The sequence below is a fragment of the Myzus persicae genome, unplaced genomic scaffold, assembly GCF_001856785.1.
Source record: "Myzus persicae strain clone G006 unplaced genomic scaffold, MPER_G0061.0, whole genome shotgun sequence".
Taxonomy (NCBI): Eukaryota; Metazoa; Arthropoda; class Insecta; order Hemiptera; family Aphididae; genus Myzus; species Myzus persicae.
Window position 1 is genome coordinate 237,094 of NW_019104411.1, and position 20,495 is coordinate 257,588.

Sequence of the window (20,495 nt, forward strand, 5' to 3'; positions counted from 1 at the left end):
TGAATAACTGCATATTATTGACGAAAAAAGAGATTGAAGAGTATGATTGGTGAATCACCCTGTACCTACATGTAAGCAGTTTGAAATATGAGTATAAATTATTCATTTCTATAATTTGGAGTTTTATATTATAGTATATATAATATACTATGTCCTTAATAAGTTAATCTAAACAAATCAAATAAATATACCATATTGTTGTGTCAGTAAAAAGTGACGAAAAGGGATATTAATTAATTATGTACAACAATACATATTATAATATATTTTTAAATTAAATTGTGTCAAATCGTAACGTTCTCCGTAGGTTTCAACTTTTTAAAAGACCATGTAAATTATTGTTTACAATTTTATATTTGCATTTCACCGCTCCCACATGTTTTTATAATATTATTTTGTATTGTGTGTTTTGATGTAAAATTCGCATTGAACTATGCACGAAATAACTAGCACACAATGCCCCCCGCCCGAGTCAACCACCACCGGCGGCCGTTTTCGCCTCGTGAATCCTGTACAAAACGTTTGACGTCATCAGCTCGCTGGCTGTGGGGTTTTATTTATTTATTTATTTTATTTTATCTCGCTCCGCCGTGTACCCGACCCGACCGACATCGTCCCTCGCCCTCGCCACCTCCCGACCAACGCCTCCGACTTAAAAACCGCCACCCCGTGGGAGGCTTTATGTAATAACAACTTCGTTGTGTCGCGGGATTTCGTTTTCACCGCCGCCGCCGCCGCCACCGCCGTTTGCTCGCTCTCTCGAAAATATTTCGCGAGTCTGTGCCGATCTCGCGGTGTGCGTTTTGCGGCGGGTTGTTGTGCGTGTGGGTGTGGGGGCACTTTCGAGGGGGTGGTTCGGTGTGGAGGGAGCATGGGATACACGGCAATTATGCCCCCGCCGCCGCCGCGGCCAAGCGAGGACCGCCCCCGGGACACATCCGGGACGCGCGCGGCGTGCGAGTGTGTACGCCTACGCGAGGGCCGCCGTGACGTCAGAACCCCCTAGCAACGGTGCTGCCGCTCGTGACGTATAACACGGCTGTGACGTCAATCATCATATTGGCCGGAGCCCCCGAGGCGCGACGCTCGCCGTGGCTGCCGTCCGGGCCGCCTTGCATTCGGTCTGTCACACGCGCTCCGTACGCTCTGCCGTTCTGTTCCTTTAGTTGTTAATAAAAACGTTGTTTTTTTTTTTAAAAAAAAAAAAAAAAAATAATAAAAAACACACACAAACTATTTCGGACGGTTTTTGAGTGTCGTGTTTTTTGCTAACGGTTTTGAAATATCACTAAATCGATTTTTTTTTTATACATATATTTACCGAACATTACATAATAATATCATAAAGCATATAATATATTTCTACATATTTTTTATGTACCGTCATAGTTTTTGGTCTTTTTGATTTCGAATTAAAATTCAACGCTGGCAGCCCAACAGTTCCAACGGAGGAATTACTTAACCGCCTTTGGTAAGTCAATTATTTAAACTGAGTTATAAATTTAAAAAAAAAAGTATACTATGGTAACATTAAAAGGATTATAGGTACGTTAACAAAATACTATACTGTTCGGAACACGTGCACAAAACCGGTTGGTTGAACACCTCGGTAATCGGGATATTAAGCTGATATAGTGTACAAAATCTATCCTGACCCAAAATACTATTGTTCTTTAATTTATATCATTTTAATTTACACGAATTTCCCCTGTAATTACCTATTTAGTAATATAGAGGTCACAATTCGATGCATTTGGAAATTCCAACACTAGGGAAAATATGTGCACCTATGCTGTAGGTAAAATTGAATTTAAAAATCTCTTGTAGAATGTACTGGGAATTAACTTTTATATATTTTTTTGATTAGATTTATCTAATTAATAAGTTTATGACCCATGAGTAAAATACATTTTTATTGACATGGGGGTTCTCAGTATTGTAAATATTATACCTATTATACCTATTATTGAAATGAAAAACCATGATTTTTTTAAATAAAATCAAGGGACTTCGATCGTAATCAGAGCACGTTTATCTATCGATTAGGCGTCGACATTTAACCTATTAGCAATATATTTTTCTAATCCCCACTTTCTTTCATATTTGACTTTCACCTTCGTTGTTAATTTAAATTCAATAATAATGAGAATAGGTGATTTGTTTTGTATATTTTTCGTACAATAGTAGTTATAATTATTTTTAGTTAAAATTTCTTCAAAAAAAAAAAAAATAATATAAGTAGATAGGTATACATTCTAGATAATATTTATTTTTAAGATTTTGGCGATATTACGGTATTTGCCTTGGAACCCGTTTACTTTCTTTGGGTGGAGGAATTTGGTTTACAAACGGGGAGGGGAAAACACCATGTATACAAAATTTCACCTTGGGTGAAGCACCGACCGTTAAAGGACGTGTCCCCGCGAACGCCATCAATTGTTGTTATACGTTTTTTAAAATGGTTAATTAAGAAAAAACGAAAACGATATAGGTCAATGGCCAATAGAGAAGATACCAGCGGGTTAATACAATTGTGTGTGTAATCTAATGGGAAAGCGTTAATGTAACGGATTTTGTGACTTACACGCTATTTGAAATTTACCAATAGCAATTTATTTTATAACTTTCAACTAGTGCGTGTATGATAATAGATACAACTACACAAAGTGATTAAACTACAGCAAGAAAGTTATTAAAATGCACTATTTTTTAGTTCAAAACGTTTTAATTTTTGCTATAGGTATAGTTCTATCTGAATATTTTATTGATTCAACATGAATAAATTCAAAATGAATATAAACTATTAAATCCAATGATCTTAGAATTGCATAATAATACTTAAAAAAAAAATAGCAAAATATTATTATGTCTTGTAAATTTTACATGTTAATATATTATACATTAATAATTAAATATACCTAGAATTTGAACAATTAAAAATATTTGCATTTCATTTGTATTAAGTACTCACAATAATGTTTTTAATATTATTGACAAAATCGTTACAAAATATTGAGCAATTATTTTGCAGTTGACAGAAATTAAAAGCAAATGTTCAAGGTGAGAAAAGAAAAATTAAAAATAAGTTATACAATTTAATAAATTGTGTGGTTATTGTGTGTTTAATACTTAATGTGTTACGGCGTTATTATAATATTATTATTAACTTATTTAAAATGTATAAATAGTATTATTAATTCTAACTGCCCATTTATTGACTTCGAATTGACACTTCATATTATATTATATACATATTACATAATATATTACCTATATAGGTACTTTTAAAGGGCATTTTTATTTTAAAAACAATTGTTACTCAAATAATACAGAACAATGAATTAAACAAGTATAAATTGAAGTAATTTCAGTTTATATCTTAAAAAGTTTAAAATTTGAACCAGTGATTATAGTATCTAGCTTAAAAAATAAATTGTTTGTATATTTGCACACAAGTTAAGGCAAATGATAAAAATAAAATAAAACACTTATAACCAAATTTCTATTGGATGAACTTTTACATTTTTAGTTTTTTGAATGTACATTGATAATTTTAATTTACCTATTTAATTACCAGCACGTGCTAATAAAACAATGAGAAAATGATGACCCATAAAATTCGTTGTCGATAAAACCATTAAAACCATTAAGTTAACAACGATTAAAATGAAAGAGTTTGCCAATGTTAATGAAGATAATTCTAAACGATAAGGAATCAAATAATTAGTTATAGCTAGGTATCGCCTTGTCAGGTTAGTGTTTGTTATTTTGTCTTAGTAAAAATCAAATACCTAAAAGTCTTAATCGTAATTGACCAAAAAACACTTTCAATTTCTAATATTACTAAACATATTTACGTATAAGTATATAACTTTAAAAAATGTTATTGCTTTAGATATTTCAAAACATATGGTATTGACTAATACTTTTTATTGTATTAAAGTATAATATATTTAAAATATCATTAAAAATGCAGTTACTGTATGTTAAAAATTATTGTTGTTTTTAATTTGATGTCTAATTTAGTTTATCAAGTACCTATGTAAGTATAATCATCAATAACTTTGTTTGAATGACTACTGGGTAAAAAGTTATTTAAATACATCATAATATACTTTATTTTAATTTTATTACCTATGATTTCTGTGAAATCGAATGTGTTCAACTTTTTCAAAACTTTTTATTCGATATTTGTGTATAATAGTGCAGTCGGCACGGGTATTCATATCTATTAAATATGAAGAGGAGCCAACTTTTAATGTGCATTTATATACCTATCTTCAAAAATTTTACTAATTATAAAAATTATAGTGACTTGCGGAATGATTGGGATTTGGAAACATACTTCCGACCTACTTGCCAATAATCAACATCTTCGTATAATTAATTAATAAAAAAATAATTGACTTGGGCTATCCAGCATTAGAGTTATAGGCATTTTGAATAATGTCTCAAGATTCCATGGCATAGATATTTTCAGGTTCAGTCAAGGTCGTAAACTCGATTCCATAACTTGTCCAAAAATAGATTTAGCCTGGTTTGATTTTTTTCACCAATCTCAGTTTTTTTATTTGAAATAATACTAATATTGTAATTTATATCATCGCAGTTTGTATTTTTCTGTATTTATTTGAATATATCAATATCATAACCAGCCTGACAAGAATATAATATTAATATATTATTATATAATATGAAAAGCATCGCAAAAACTTGTATTTTTATCGTGATTTATGTTATGATCGGGAGATGAAAAACTTGTTCAAGGTTAATAATATTTGCAAAAAAAAAATATAAGCCGAAATCAAGGTCGAATGGAAACGTCACCAAAGCACATCCGAAACTCTTTTTAAAGACTCTATGATGATGAATGACTGCGACGTTTTTAATAATTTTGACACTTTATAGTACACAATATATATATGGGTAGGTACCTACCTACTTCCTTTCACGTGTACAGTATATATATATATAGGACATTAGGACGTAATGTGGCCTAGTCCTCCGTGGGAATTTCGTCGTTTCTGTTTTATATATTATTACGTAATCTCCTCGACAACTTATAAGTTACAATATAATATTTTATACATATATATATATATATGTGTGTGTGTGTGTGTGTGTGTGTGTGTGTGTGTGTGTGTGTGTATTTGTATCGTCGTTATCAGCGCACCAGGCAGATAACACAATAGAACCATTGCCGGATATCCAATGCCATTACGCTGGAACTACATATTATTATATACGTTTATCAACGCCGCCGTACACACAATAATATGTAATATGACGTACCTATATTATAGTATATTATTATATACAATAGAGCGGCAAACCAGCACCACTTGGGTTTTCGATTGATATTATATTATTATTGTGTGTGTGCGTGTGTGTATACACAGTGCGCGCAGAAAATATTTCTGACCCAATTAACGATCCAACAGCAGTTCATTAATTATCATTACTAAACCAAGGCTATATTAATTCGTAATAAATCGACCGGCGTATAGTCTCTACGATATCTCTGAAACTTTTCAATATTTAAAACCGATTGTTCATATTTTAAACATGTTAGTTATTGAACACACGCGACAATTGAAAAACATTATACTAACTATATTATGCTACAACTGGTGATATAGGTATATTGTGTTAAAATTTGCTCTAGTTCACAAGTTCCGTTCACTTCGTCAAAACGATGTGTATCGGCAGTATTCGGTCGTGTGCTTATACAAGTTACAATACAATATGCGTACCTACCTGGCTACCTAAATGTAAACCGGTGTGTAATTTTTTTTTTTCGAAATACCAAGTCGCTACAGGCCTAGTAATCGATTCGTATCCATTATTCGGTCGCTTCATTTTTAACCTCAAACAATAGCGCCTGTTTAAGCATACTATAATATTATAATATATATGCATTATGTTTCTGATTTTCTGATTATCACCCGTGTGCATGCAGTTGTAGTTGGTTACCAACATAACCCAACATGATCGATTACCCAATCAACCGCGGTATTGTGCTGCCGTTGTATGGAACGAACAAGTGATTCACCACCAAAACTGTTAAGTATCAGCTGTAATCTGTTTTTACAGCTGATGCCTTATTTTTTTTAAATATTTATTTAACCAAAATGTAAATTAAACATAATAATTTAATTTACAATTATTTTAATTTTATTAGGTAGGCACTTTCTATTACTGTAGTATAACATTATATTATATCTAGCACGTATGGTGAAGCACGATGTATGAAGGTATAGGTACACAATTATTGAAGTATATTTAGGTACTTAGGTACCTATTGTATTTTAAGCACACTAAATATTGACAATTTCTATTTTTATAATATGAATACATTTATCCGAAAATAATAATTGAATTTCTTATTGTTAGTTAAATATATACAAATGGGGGCAGGGGGATTGTTATAACCGTTCTTATGTGCAGTTGTAGGTGTCAAGTGTACTTTGAAATTGAGCAAATCACTGAAATGTAAGTATTAAATTTGAATTCAATGCCCGTGAACAAAAAATGAACAAATTTATAATACGGTGCTATGTAGGCATATCATATCGGTTATAGTGTACCTCAGTTCATAGTCAAAACCAATGACCACCTTCTATTTAAACAAAAAAAATTTCAATTTGCAAGAGCCCAAACAAAATTCATGTGTATTTAATTTATAGCAACCTATAAGGGTTGAGAAACTAACACTCCGCGATTTTCAAGGAATATGCCTCCAGAATTTGGTGCCAATTGGTTCAGTAGTTCCAATTCTATAAGTCCCATACTCTCAAAGTACCAACTAGATTCACTTTTCCACCAGAAAAAATATTGAAGAGAAAATCCAAGCTTTTTTACTGTCCCCAAAGGGTGATGACAGACACACAAACAAAACCACACAGACAATATCATTGTAAAATCAATACATTCATACTCCACTCGGAATCTTAACTTGTAAATAGTATATATTTAGTGTCTTATAATATGAATTGGGTATTCAATTAACGACTAAAACACTATTCGATATTGACAATTGACACGAGTAACTTTCACCGTATTTAACTAACAATGCGCCTTGTGTCTATGTAGCTGTCAAATATGTCTAAAATACTAATGTAATTATTATAAATTATTATATGTTTTATGACGGATGTTCGGATGATGTTGTTGGCAATTAATTCGTATAACAACTAACAGCGAAATTGATTCAGCCCAACCTCGCTTGTTATCGTAAGAAAATAAAAAAATAAATAATTGCACGCCTTCTTCGTGCTGCTGGCTGGTCGAAAAGACCTAGGACACCAAGAATACCATCGTATATTCGTGTATATAGTCAGCGGGGGTACGACGGCGAGAGGAGGGTTCAGCGTAGTGATAAACGAGCGTCTGCGGAACGGCGTGTGCGTGACGCGCCTCCTCGCGGTCGTGATGTCCCGGTCGGTTAGGGGTGGTTGTAGAGCAGTGGTATGTTGTATATAGTTAGTCGTGTGGTGGAAGAGGGATTTGACCCAGATACTTCCCTAGGTTCCCCAAACTTCATACACGGAGGGATTGGCTCTGTGCATGCGTGTGTGTGTGCGTGTGTGTGCGTGTGTGTGCGTGTGTATGTGTGTGTGAGTTTACGGTTTGTTTGTGTGAGCTGTAAACTTGTGCCCTAAAATACAATCGATTCGGGTGTATCTACCGACTAACACCCCTGCCGCCCCTCCACGACAAACGTGTTAAAAATACATTCACTTTATAGTCGGATACAATAATGTACACGATCAAAGTCCAAAGACAAAGACTATAAACACAATATATACTTAATAAAATATACTATATGGTGATTTTACTTTTTTTTATCTTTGTGTCAGATGTGTAAGTGCGTATAGTGTACAGCTAGTGTGTAAGTACCTACCTCGTACATCCATCCAATACATATTATTATAGGCACTATATAATAATTCCGATGTCTCATCGTATTATATGGATAGATGTGTGTGTGTGTGTGTGTGTGTGTATAACATACTTATAAGAATTATTAAGATAATTTATATTGTATAGAGAATAGAATATTCTCTAAAACGCGGTTCGTCTATTAATCGTTACTAAATAATATCGTTCAGCCTAGACACTTGTGTCTGCACTTTGCAGACATCAGACGTATGTAATTATTTTACACATACCAACTTGCAACTACCGGGTATTTGTTTCAATAAATTACTCACAAAATATTATATTTTATCTCAAAACGATAACAATAAATACTGCACAATAAATTGTATCGATTATTCATTTCCATTGTGCAATTTAATAAATTTTACTTTAGATGTCCTTATTGTTAGAAAACCTACAAAATAATATCATATAATATCGCGTGTTCTAGTGTTGTTAAGCCAATGATTTCTATTATATTGTTATGGTTTTTTTAAAGTATTTTGCAAAATATGTACATCTAATATATATGTAGTTACTTGTACTGTTCCAAGCAATAATTGTATTCATCGTGCTATGTATGCACGGTGCACACGAATGAATGAACGATTCTATGGTATAAATACACTTATATAATGCTGTTAATAATAAATTTTTTTTTATAAAAACTATATAATGCTGAACTTTTAAAATTTGTACATAATATGTAATCAATGAAAAATTAGGTTCATCATTTTCACCTATTAAATTATAACTAATGGTAAAGTGAATATGTTTTCTATAATTTAATAATAGTCCTTTTTTCATGTTTGGACAGAAGCATGGATGAGGACTTTCCTCCCCCCGCGGCATTTAATAGTTCTGTAAATAATAATTTTACTATAAAACGAAGACGATTAATAAATAATCGTTGTATAGGTAGTCAAACTTAATGAATGAAAACAATAAATTATGATACAACAACAATTTGTCACCTTACATCTCTATTTTCTACAATATTATTATATCCTATCCACTGGTAGACATTTTAAATTATATTTTATTTTAACAATATACGTATCATTTTTTTTTTCATAGAAATTTACTTACCTTTTCATAGAAAAGCGTAAAATATAAAACTATTGATTTGATTATTTATTATGGTTTGTGAGACCAATAGAATATTATATTTCAAATAATTAACATGAATCTTGTACCTGTGTAGTGTGTATTTTAAATTTGTGAATTTAAAATATGCAAACCATTAAACCGTAACCATACAGAAAGAGTGCATAGTTAAATTTCAAATATTTTTGATAAGTTCGTTGTAATTACGTCAGTTTAGCCTAGGCAGAGGTCACTGTAATAGACACGTGGGACAGGAATGCTTGCCTAAAAATAATAATATTACTGTCACTAGAGAAGTATAGAATATGGGTATAGTTCGAGTGCACACACTTATACATTGAATGATCGTTGCCAAAACACCCAAAACCGTTTTGCACTTCCGATCGTTGAGTACATCTATTTAGAATCATAACTCAAGAGTTGAATGTGTAATTTAAAATTTGTATGAGCTTTTAAATTTATACGATATAATAAAATATGTGAAATTGACTATTTTGGAAATATTGGCCATTTGTCGTTTTATAAATACATTTAAAAGGAAAAATTGTTGTTAGCCCTCTAGGATTTATGTACGTAACAATGTACATTTTATGTAATTGAAAAATACATAATATAAATTATATACCTTCCCAAAGTTATAAACTCATACAGATATACTTATATTTTCCATCATCAAGTGTTAATATGATAATATTTAGTACCGCAGTACTACTTATATTGCTTTATACATATATTTTTTGACATATTACCAAAAAAACTATTTAGGCGAACTATTCTCAATAATTGATTGCACTTTTAGATTTTAAAATGTTCACTTACATTGTTTTATGCATTTACTGATTATTTTTTCCACACAAAATACTTTTTTCTCGTCCAATATTTCTGTTATTTTATTTTATATTTTCATAAGAAAGGACATTTTTATTCAAATTCAAAATTCACATGTGCGTTTAAACTTTGTTTTTCAGTGCAAAGACTACATGTAAAATAATATCAAAAAAACATGATATTGATTATTATTTATTTTTTAAAATACTATTTCGTTGACTTCTGAATTAAATGTCAATATTCATAAGGTTTCTACTTAGCAATTTCAAACAAAAATAGCATTCAACAAATATTAATAATATTATAATAAAAATACTTAATAGTGAATAATAAGAATATTGTAGATAATAGATATCATATCTATTCTACGGTATATGTTGTATTGGTATAAAAATTAAAAAAATAAAATATCCTAATGCTGCCATTTAAAGACGAACTCTTTAAAAAATAATGACTGGAATAATTGATCTCCCTTTCGCAAAATAAATTCGCAACTGGTAGGTACCTACTACCTACTACCCTCGTTGTGGGTTTGACATTTATTTGGTATTTACATTTTATATGTTTAAGTAGTACCACGTTTTGAAGTATCATAATCAAAACTCGGCAGAGTAGTTTTTGAGTTATTTAACTTTGTGTACTAAGGTCTAAAGACAAAGGTATCCAAGATAATAGGTTTGGAAGATATGGAGGAGGGATATAGGGCTATGGCAATTTGAAAATGTTAGTGAATAATACTAATCTTTTAACATTTATAATTTGTAAAAATGTTCAAAGTAAAGTAAATACTAGATCCAATATGATATATTAAATATATTTTATCTTTGTATAAAATCATTTTTAAGGACTAATATCCTTAGTATTAACAAACATTTTAAAATATTGTCTGAAAGTATATTTAAAAATTCCAAGAATAAGAATATATTTTTAATTGAAATAATTTAAAAAAAGGGTGAACATGCTTGGTATTGAATCTCTCTGTATGTATTACTACATATAGTCTATATTTAATGGTAGTACACATCCTGTAGGTAGTCGTAATGCATTTATTTATTCATATTATTCAGTATACTTTGTTATTCTATTCAAAAAAATAACTACCTATCCTACCATCTATAGAGTACTTTTAATTTGTAATTTGAAACTTAAAAGTTAATTTTTTTCAAGTAGGTACTGCATTGTCTTTCTTTACTTTTATTTTTTTATTTATTTAATGTAGTGGTACACCTAATTTATAAAAAGTAAAAACAATTGTATACCTTATTATTAATACATTTTCACCAAATAAAAAGACAAAGCAGAAAATAATCTGTCAATTAAATAAGTATATTAGCCAACTCGAACTTGATGCAGTATTGTTTATTGATAAATTGTGCATTTTTTAGGACTTCAAAGTTTAGATATACGATTTAAAGTGTTTGATCAATCTAATATTTAAAAAAAATATAATGTTGTACCTACTACTAACACAACTTAAGACTGATAACAAAAGCTTAATTAAATAAAAAACTTTTGTTTCAGGAAACTACTTTTGGGAAATAAAAACGTTGAGGCCATTACGCTGAGAACGACAGTCATAATTAATACTTAAACCTATTTCAACCAGCATATACTCGGTAAGTAATTACTAAATACTTTTATTTTTCTTAAATTTTACATTTATTTTAGTAATTTTAGAACAGGCTATAGCTGGTAGACATAATATAATATATTATTTAGAAAATTAGAAAAATATTTTCTAAACACTTTTTGTTTTTAAAAGTGCAAGTGTTCAACTCATAACTTAGTCATAAGGAATATAAGAAACAATAAAAATAAGAATGTCATAATAATATAGCAAAATATTATTGTCTTTGTAGTTTCTCTAAAAATCCAAACTTATCTACAGAAATGTCTAAGTTTCTCTCATTTTCGATAATATTTCCCGTAGTGTATTGTCATAAACAGTGTATACGTTAAATCACGTATCACTGCCAATTTCGCTACACAATTATCTTTTGTCACCGTTGCATACATTAAATTTACCGACTTATTGCTTTCTCTACCTATATTCATACAAATAAACGCTTTCAAAACGTTGTCACCAGTTTAGCTGACTTGTAATTTGTTTTACAATTGTGTATACTTTGTTTTGGTTTTTTAAGAAACGAAACTTCAAATTTGTAGGTTTATATGTATTACATACCAAGGATTTGGACTATATAATGGTCGTCTGGAAACTAAAGTTTAATTAATTATCAAACTCAAAAGAATAATTTGAACTCGTACTGAATAGGCTAACCACAATTATTTTATTAGCAACTGCGTAGTTAAATCACAAATGTCATAATACGAATTGTCAACCACACCAAACACTTGCGATAAAAAAACAAATCAATCTTATTTAATATTGTTGCCATAAACATTTTGAAATTTCTTTGAAATTGTCTAAAGATTTATCTGTGTACTTTTAAGAATTGCATGTATATTTTTTTATTTTAGGGCATATAATTTCCGTCCTTAGTTATATATCGTATTAAAAATAATAATAATGAATTAAATATGATTATCATTAAAAAAATTTTAATTTTAGAAACAAGATTGGCTACTATTATATTTTTGAACTAATTGAATAGTATTTTCTACAGAATAATTAATTTAAACTTGACAGATAGTGATATAGTCTACATTTTATTGGAAATCATTTTATTGAATGTCACTTGACTTTTTGTATTGACATGTGATAACTGATAACGTATTTCAAGGACGATTTATTAAAATGCTAGTATATAAGGGTAAACAAACGATACTACAGGTAGTCAAAATTAAGAAATAGCTTTGATTCTCACAAAACGTTATAATAACGAAATCACTTGCTTAAAAAATACTTAATCTCCGAATACTTAAAATTATAAATTAAATATTATACTTATATATTATTATAATATTGTATTGAGTATCTATACAAATTTTATATTATTTCATTAAAACGTTAACGTACTACCTACCTATATAGGTTCTATTCTGACACCATATTATAGCCGCCGACATTCCAAATCAGTTCAAAACAATTATTATTCGAACGAGTTTATTGTGTTGAACGATAATGAATAAAATAGTTTAAATCAACATGTATCGTTATGATATTATTCTGTTATTTATGAAGGTAGCGTTCGAGCAATATTACTATTGTTGTATTCGTTCTTTGTTAGATATAATAATATGTTGTATCAATGCAAATTAAACACTGCAATTTGTTTTTAATTTATTGTGATCCTCTTAAATAAAATATCAACTTATATTAATTAAAAAAAAAACAAGATAATATTATTGTATATTGTGAAATAAATATACAATTATTGCAGTACCCTATTTATAGTACTTGATGACTGATACAGTATACATAAAACAAGAAATAGACAATAGTGCATTAGTGCAACTCGTTTTATTTTGAAAGTACCATTATGGCCCCAGCCAAAGCAAAATGTCAAGTTTCGTTTTCGTTCGAAACTTCGGACCATTTCTAACTCGATAAACCTTGTCCTATAGATCACTTTATTATGATTTCAACGGGTGAAAGACCTCGACATAAATCAATAATAAGTGCGCGAGGTCCTATATGATATTATAACTACTACTTACTACTGTATATGTAATACGTACACCTGCGGGTCAACGGGTTAACGTGAACGACCGTTTACTATCATTTCGTTTAGATCGACATGTAGGTATAGGACGATGGTTTTATTTTTCTATCTGTCTGTCTGTCTGTCTGTCTCCCTCTCATACACACACACAAACGCTATTTCACTCTCCATAGATCAAGTAAAACGATTGTTCCCTTTGTACCTCTATAATGTACTATTCATAGTTGATTGCATAATTTTCAAATATATTTGACTTGAGGTTTTTTCAAAGTTATTTTTATTAATCATACATAATAGCACGATGATGTTGACGCACAATTTCTACGGACACCGGACCACGTGTTTAAATTACAACGTCTAATTATATATTATTTATACGCCACCGATAACCAAATTGGTTTTTTTTTATACGTTGTAGACACAATATTGAACGAGTTGCTTAATCACTGTGTGATATTCATTTTTCAATGTGTCTGACCTTTCCAAAAGAGTTTAAGGTTGCTGCATACTATATATAGATACAGTAACTACACAGAAATAATCTAATACCTACCTAACTTCCAAGCTTGAACTGCAAAAAAATATGTAAAAAATGTATTATTAAATAAGAAAAACAATTTTCTCTAAAAAAAAAAAATACATGTAAAATAAATTAAAATTTGTATCTAATTGATGTAAAAATTTAAATATTAAAAAAAAGTTGACAGGATGTTTCATTCAAATTCAAACAATGCTCACCTAGCTTACTGATATTACATAATATTCAAATGTAACACGAGTTCTTTATCTGAACTTATGAAGGTGAGGAATTTGTATCCTATACATACACATATACAATATACATATACAATATACATTATACATATATTATTATATTCCATAATAAATGTTGTCAATGAACCTTATGCTCACACATAAGATTATGAGTAGAAAAACTGAACTGTTTTATATATTATTATAATTTATATTGTGGTTGTACAGGTACCTATTGCCTGCAACGTTTAACGATAAAAAATAGTTAGTTTTGAAGATAACTTTTGACTGAGTTATAGAAACACATACTTGTAATCTTGTCAATTTCGTAAAATTGATTATGGGTATACTATACATTCGTGTGACACACACATATATATATATATATATAATATATTCTAGTATTTAGTATATTAAATGTGGTTGTCGGTTGTTAACGTAAAATACTATAATTTTCACTTTTATAAGAACAGATTTCTTAAGAAGTGATTAATAATATTATTAATTTATGCACCGATAATTCTTTGTAGATGCTAAAATGCTATTAAACTACAATTATAACGTAAAGCTTTTTTTACTGAAAAAATAGCCATATCTATAATTTCATTAAAATATTTTTTTATAAAAATGAAGTATATTTATATTTTATTAAGTAATATAAAATGATAAAAAATACATTTTAGTATTGTAAAATTAATAACTCAAAAATTAACAAAAGTTTTCAATTATATTTTTGTTTTTAATATGGTTGATTTTTATCAATAAAAAATATGTATTTATAAACACCAAACATAGCGTTAATGAAAACTGTAATAAGACTGTAATAATATAAGGTCAAACATCGAATAATTGAAACATAATTTTCGTGGAAATAAATCGAATATTTAATTTGTTGCTAATGATAAAGTAATCAAATTATAAATACCAATGTATAATTAGAGTAAACATAATCAGCCTATGCTTGTATACAGTGGCATAGAATTATAATATTTTTATTCCATTAAATTTGAATTAATTATTTACATTAGCCATTATGTTATGATTTAATAACAATATAATGTTTTTTCTCAAAAATTGTATACACTTACTATTTTTAGATTTAATGTATATTAGTTTATATTTCATTCTTTAATACCTAGTTAAAACAAAGCCTTAGTTTTTGAAGCCTTAATAAATTTAAAAAATAAAAAAAAAAATTTTTCTTTAATGTGTTAGGTATAAATTATACTAACAATATCACTTAAAAGTTAAAACACACAGGTAGGCAAATGTTCTAAAACAAAAAAAAATGGAAATTAATTGGTGCTTAACAGTGGTCTAAAAATGCAGCGGCCACCTCCTTAACCGGTCAATGGTCTTGCATGCATATAAAATTGGTCACGTAAATGCAATCGTTGTTTATGATTAACAGATAGGCGAAAAATGTTGGATCGTATGTGATTGCAGAACAAAACAAGAAGTCACACGAGAGTGTCATTCGCAAGGTTAATTGTATTTTATTTTGAAACCAAACCAACTAAATCGCAAGACATCACGATTATTACTTAAATTAATGTCCAACAATAATTTGTACTATGAAAACTATCAAAGTATCGTTTTTTTTTCGAAAACACATGTATGGCAGCAAACAAACGGAACTAAACTCTTCGCCTTGACTTCGATTCGACACACGAAAACGTTAAATGCATTATTGCAAAAAAAAGTTATTTTTCGTCCGCTATGTCGAAACTATTAATTTTATTATTTTAATGTATAAGTATAATGTTTAATAGTATAAATAATTATAATATGTTCTTCTATCATTCTATAAGTGCTGTTAATCTTATCAACAAAACGATTTTAATAATTGCGAAATAATGTGTAAAATGAAACATTGCAATGATCATCATTCATCATTAATTATTAATCATTCAATCGTTTGATGAAAAAAAAAATAGCAATATATAATTATAATATCTATACCATATAGCAAATATTATTACAACAGATATTGTAAAGTGGTTTTAATTTTCTTATTTTGTTTCTGTATATACAGTTTAATGTTTATTATCATAAAATATATCTTTTAATATTTTAAGGCTTTGTATAACTAAACTTGACATGATAAAATTCAATTATTTTATAATATTATAATTATTATTCTTCTGATTTTAATGTATTATGTTATATCGTTCGTTCTTATAGATGTGGGTATCTATCAGAATAATAATACATAACTTTATCGAAATTCAAAATCACTTAAATTATTACACCAAATAATATCTATAATATTATACTCTTGAACTATATTATATTATATTGACTGTATACGCAACGTTCCAATGAAGAGTTGAGACATCTGTGTATTTTTTTAACACGATCAACACGTGGGTAAATAATGCAATAACGTTATTATTTTTAATATGGGTTGTACAAGTAGTTTTACTTTTATTTTAACGAACGTGTATTATGATAATATTAAGGTATCTGCTATATTATAATACTCTCCCCTGTGGTATAAAACAAATACGTATCAACATTCAACATGGTACACATTGTTTTCGGATTCGTCAGAATGTTTAATACCTAAATACATTCTAGTTGTTGGTCGATATTATACCCACAGCAAGAAAACAAATTATGGAATTTGTCATAGCATAAAATGTGTGTATATATAGTGATATATGTATAATATTATATAATGTTGTTTTATTATAAATATAAAAATCGTGTAGGAGACCATATTATGTAGTCGTAGTCTATTTCCGTCGGTTGTGCACATGTCGCTGTTATTCGTATTATTATATCACATTGTCGTTTTGAAACTGTTATAAGATCAATGCTCAAAAATAGCTAACTAAACGGATTCCGTCCACGCGTTGTGTGATGTATTGTGAATGACGGCAGCAAACGTTTCGAATCATCGAGTCGGCCGTGCAATAATATTTGCTGTAGGGTTCAATTCATTTCTTGATTTTTTTTTTTGTTTCTACTATAGGTACTCTCTGGTCTCTGATTCGTGATTTAAATATTACTGTATTATGAGTATAAAAAAAAAAGATACAGAAAAACGAAATTTAATGAATATAAATATTGAATTGAGATTTTACATAATATAATAGGTACGAGCAATAAAAGTGTAGCACCACTTTATATTATAATATTGTTGTAGACGTGACGTTCGACTAGGGGACGTAGTTAAACCACCCGGCGCGCTAGTGCAGTAAAAAACGTGTTAGAAAAAGTGATCATAGAAACACAACGACGACTGTAAGTCTGCTGTAGTACAATATGGTACCGATAAACTCAATATTATTATTCAATCGTCGTACTGTACCTACCCATTTCGAGACGGCCGTTTAGCCGTAATCTGTCGATATGGATATCGAAATGGTTTTCCGATCATCGTCGTCGTGCCGAAAAGCGATCACTATTTTAATCATCACGTCCGCGTCCACAGGCCGGTATGTGCGTGCATATTGTAAATGTGCGAGCTTGTCCGTCAGTTGGAACTCGTCCAAGGCTTACTTGCTCTGCCGTGGTTGTCATATCGATTCATTGCAGCCCCCATGACCTACATATATAATAATATCATATATATTCGTACTTGGATGGAACCGTGTCAGTCAATACGGCGATTAACTCGACACTGCCACGCGGACAATATAGTATTGTAATATTATATGGTCAAAGATGTACCTACATCGATATAAATCATAATCGTCGTGAAAACGATTTATTGCAGACCATCATCCGTTTGTTTTTACACGTCCACAGTTCACTCAAAATAAATTATTGCAATAATTCGTTTAATTTCCTATTTCAAAATAATATGTTATTGCGTTATACCTATACGACCTAACTATACTATTATCACGATAACTGCTGTTCGGTACAGTTTGAAATATTGGATGCGCAGTGCTCACCGCTGTCGTCTCGATCGCAAAAATATCATTTGATTCCCTATTATAACATCATTGTTACCATAAATAACTATTGTTATGTAATTTTAACAAAATCGATTTTTCATTTTTTTCATCTACACATCTACCGTCGTCGTCGACTTTTTGTCATTTGACCTACGCGTCGATATTCGATTCCGTGTGCGAACACTACTCGTGTGTAAGTCGCATAAGCCGCGTTCACACATTTTGCGTAGCTGATAGTCACCGAATGCTGATACAATCATTTATTTCAAATATTATATAGAACACGATGAGATGGCAGTTTTTCGGGGGCTTGTTAAATCTGTCGCCGTATACTCGCACGGGTATCGTATAAGCGTGTATTGTAAGATATAATAATTTATATTTTAATATGTAATATAATATTAAATATTAATATCATTATCGTCGTCGTAGCAGTCATAAAACAGATACAAAGTCAACTGTACACACAACTACAGTGTAACACCCTAAAATATAAAAGCCGTGTTGCTGCTCTGCTTTCCGTCATCTTTATCTATGCACGTATCTGCTGTATATTATTATCTACACACTACACTAATATTATAACGTGCAAACACCACACGAAACACACATGGTACGTATAATATGTTTTATGTGCAGAGAGAGAGAGAGAGAGAGAGAGACCAAGACAGAGATAGAGAGACAAAAACAGAGACAGAGCGACTGAGAGACAGAGCTGCCGAAAGGGATCAAATCACGTCGTTAATGCGTGTATCGTGTATGTATTATCAAATTATGCGACGATGGGCGTGTAAAGAAGAGAAATAACGAATTGATAATGATAATAAGTTTTTCGAATGCGTGCGTGTGTGATGTCTCCCTGCTGGAGAAGAACCGTTGGCCGCAAATAGTCTAATCTATTTTTGAGACCGTATACCTTCTATACAACAGCGGTGTTAATCACAAACGCAGCAAAACGTGTCGGGTCGAATGTAAGTTTCCATTCGACGACGACGATGATGCTCCGACCATGATCGCGCACGTCTATTTTTCGTCTTCTTCGTCAAGAGGTCGGCGTGTTTATTTATACGAATCGCGGGTGTCCAACGCCGCCGCCGTCGTCGTTGCCATCCTTTCCTAAGGTGTGTGTGCGCGGCCGCATAATAATAATAATGATAATAATAGTAATAATAATAATAATAATAATAATAATAATAGTAATAATGGTATAGCGAGCGGCACCGCGCGCCACCGCCGCAGCAGCAGCAGCAGCAGCTGGCCGTCCGTGGTCCGTCCGAGGTGTGCGTGGTTTTGGCGTGTGTAATAAATGTTATATTTATAACGGAGATAATAATATGTTTGTTTTCGCAACAACAAAAAACATCAAAAAGGCTTGCCAAAAAAATAATAATAAACGCCGAAAAAACGACATAATTGGCAATCGGTACCTTTGTGCACGACCACGCGACAAATGTTTTGTCTGCCGTAATTAATTTTTATATACATTTTTTTTTCCTCGCATACTTCTCAAGAACGATGACGCCTGTGCCCGCTCAGTGAAGCGAGCTATACTTATATCGCATCACGATCGCCGCGCGTAGTTATCCTTTGGATTTCTGTCACGTGCGGTCATATGATACTCGTCAGTCGTTTTCCATAGTATTATTATTATTATTATGCATACGACATATTATACGTGTTCGCCGTGTCGTATACTACGAAATATTATAAAATTACAATTTACAGGCCGACCGTTTGTACTTGACAACACGCACACGATATATTTAATAAAACCTGTGATTTTTTTTTGATGCGACGTTTATCGTTTATACTGTTTTATACAGTTACCCGGGTATGACTTTATGGCTTGCCTAATTAACGTTTACCGATAACACAGTCGTTAACAGTTGTCTTCGTTGATATTATTGCACAATTTATCTCCATTTTTACCCGTTTGCATAAATTCAAACATTTTTTTGGAAAATGTAATCTAAATATGTGGTATTCACTTCCTAATTTTGTTTGCGGTTTTAAAGAAATCACCGATGTTTAGCAAATATTGAATTTATCACGCACATGCGGTTGTTCTACATCTGTTTGTCTCGATTACGCCTGCAGCCTGCTGGTACCAAATGGTGCCACTGTTGGTCTAAATCATTTGAGCATATTTTAATTTGTGTTCGTGTTCAATGAAATACAGATTGTTCTAGCTTTTATCAACATTTTGCTTCACAACATTATTTCATGCAAATAGTTTTGTGAATTTTACCGCACTAATTACTAATACTGTATTAGTAATAAGTAATAAATAGGTATCTATTTTTCGTACGATTCTTCTTCTATACATTCTCGATATTATACAATGTTATGTTAA

At 30.5% G+C, this 20,495-nt stretch overlaps 1 protein-coding gene across 2 annotated transcripts in view; it reads left to right on the forward strand.

The window, feature by feature from the left end:
• Window positions 1–1,218: 1,218 nt before the first annotated feature.
• LOC111041962 (protein Tob1-like) overlaps window positions 1,219–20,495 on the forward strand; it is a 44,314-nt gene continuing 25,037 nt past the window's right edge. For both annotated transcript variants that reach the window (XM_022326424.1, XM_022326427.1), the window contains exons 1-2: window positions 1,219–1,471; window positions 11,377–11,471. The gene's annotated coding sequence lies outside the window, so the exon portion shown is untranslated. The remainder of the gene's footprint in view (window positions 1,472–11,376; window positions 11,472–20,495) is intronic.